The sequence below is a fragment of the Amphimedon queenslandica genome, unplaced genomic scaffold (assembly GCF_000090795.2).
Source record: "Amphimedon queenslandica unplaced genomic scaffold, v1.1 AMPQUscaffold_13387, whole genome shotgun sequence".
NCBI classification, from domain to species: Eukaryota; Metazoa; Porifera; class Demospongiae; order Haplosclerida; family Niphatidae; genus Amphimedon; species Amphimedon queenslandica.
This window is the reverse complement of record NW_003546377.1, coordinates 1-2,363: the sequence shown is the minus strand read 5'-3', so window position 1 is coordinate 2,363 and position 2,363 is coordinate 1. Positions and strand designations below refer to the sequence as shown.

The 2,363-nt window shown below is 33.5% G+C and overlaps 1 long non-coding RNA gene across 1 annotated transcript; it reads left to right on the top strand.

The window, feature by feature from the left end:
- The first annotated feature begins 1,310 nt into the window (after nt 1-1,310).
- On the top strand, nt 1,311-1,768 carry LOC109582373 (uncharacterized). The gene is made up of 2 exons (XR_002185060.1): nt 1,311-1,401; nt 1,452-1,768. It is a non-coding gene; the product is annotated as an uncharacterized LOC109582373 (long non-coding RNA).
- Nucleotides 1,769-2,363: the final 595 nt, after the last annotated feature.

The following is a 2,363-nucleotide window of genomic DNA, read 5'->3' as shown; positions in this document are numbered from 1 at the left end:
TGTAATGTGCATGATTTAGTAGTATACTATAAATGACAACAAGATTGGAGACATTGTAATGGGGATTTAGTGGTTTTATTAGAGTTTCCCCATGATTTTGGCATAGTGTTTCATATACTATACAAAAAGAATTTTAATTTTTTCAAATAGATATACATATTCTTTTGTTGTACAAAAAATTTGAGCTGATTCCAAGAAAATAGTTTTTTATGATGCTAAAAAATTGGGCCAAAGACCTCCACCAAGTATTCAAGCATAGCTAGCCTAACTAGGTAAAAAAAATTGCTTGCTTTTCCCAGTTCTGAGATCTGAGCATGCGCAACCACACCCAAATTTTGGAGCCACTGAGGGCTGCCAATAGGGGGGGGGGGCAGGTGGGGCATTTTGCCCCGGGCCCCCAATCAATAGGGGGCCCCAAGCACCTGGTCAGTAGTAAAGTATGCATAGTTTTTCACAGAAAAAGATCAAAGAATCATGACAACTTTTTAAAGTTAACTCTTGCTGGGCCATTTTGTTAATCGCTGTTATTAATAAGGGGGAAGATTTGTATTAGTAGGGGCCCCATCAAAGTTTTTGCCCTGGGCCCCACATAGCCTATTGGCGTAGTCTCGCGTATTGGCGGCCCTGTTTGGAGCACATGCTTTTTAAATAAACAAAATGGCGGCATGAGGTAAGTTGATACGATCCAATACTCACAGTATCACTTCTTCCTTTCTTGGAGAATGATTCTAGGGGACAAGGACCTGTGCATACCCTATTGGAGTAGAATGGTGTAAGAATTAGCCTTCTATCATTAGCCAAGATTGGGATATTGACCGACGACTGGATTGACAGGACTTTCCTGATGATGAAAAAAATATAGCTGAACAAAACAGCCATTTTGCCGAATTTTGACTTTCCTCTCAGACAATGTTTAGAGGCTTGCTAGTGGTACCAATGGAGTCCTCTGGTCAAGATAAGGCCCTCTAAGAAGTCTGGTAGGCATAGGAGCTTGTTTCCTCGGTATAGCAAGCAACTAGCAAGGCTGCAAAAGTCGTCAGTGGCAGCCATTTTGAAATGGGGTGAATCCTACTTAGTAACACTACCACATTACTAATATTGTATTGCTTGTCAGCCTATCAGCTCATGACATGTATTGGCCACAGATCTGTAAAATTAAAATTTTCCAATCACAAAATATTATCAGAAAATCCCCCTTAAAATACTCGCTATAATAATTTTTTATTATTTTCAAACAATAAAATCTCTAAATTTTGTTTTTTTTAAATAGCTGTATTCATAATGATATTATTAAATACATTTATGTAGGTTTTAATATCACTGAAATGTATATAACAAGTGGGTCTCGAAGTCTGTGTGCTTTGGATGAGTGCAGTCAGTGTGAAAAATCACTTAAAAATTGTAAAAATAATGTTAATCATAGTCTTTATTTACTACTTCCATTTTTGTAGACAGAATTATTACAGGATCTCTCAGTTCACTGCTTTTATTCAGTGTCGTTGTATTTCTTATTATAGTCATTTGGTTCTGTTGTAGAAAGAAATGCTGCTGTTGCTGCAGAAAAGATTATGCAAATCTTCCTGATCATCATGTTAGATATCGAGTAGATGGTGACAGAAATGATGATTGAGATGTGAATTTTCTCTCTATATTTAATTAAATAATTTTTTACCCGTGATATATATGAAATTGATTTAATTATACTAGATTTATTTTGTATTACTTTTATAAAACACTGTTATTTGTATTAGTTTAATTGAACACTGTATCTAAAAACAAAATTAGGATACATTGACTATTACTGGTACTGGCTATACTGATATATATCAAGATGATGTTTGTATAAATGAAACTTATGGAGATGTCTGTTCTGATGGAATCGCTCATGATATTGCTTTATTATTCTGTCGTTCACAAGGTATGATAATAATGCATTATACTGATATAATGGATCTTATATTATTTAATATTTTAAAAAATTATCACCACAGCTTGTGTATCATACAGTTACACTAATAGAACCTACTCTTTTAATGATAATGATTATGCTGCCTTTAATTTTTCATTATGTTGATTCAATCTCATCATGCTATGATAATATTAGTGTAATTAAAACTTAAAAACCGTTCCAAGGTATATGGTGAAATCTTAATTGTAAGTCTCATATCATATAACCAAACTATAGTGAGGGTATTACAACCTTATTATTATTTTTTTTTAATTTTGGACCACAAAAGAGCTTGAGCATATCAAAATTTCTGCTTGTTTGCTTTGCAAGTTTAATGAAAATTACAGTATAAAGCTCTACCTGTGAAAATAAATGTGCATTTACAAAAATACGTAATTGTTATTATAAAATAATG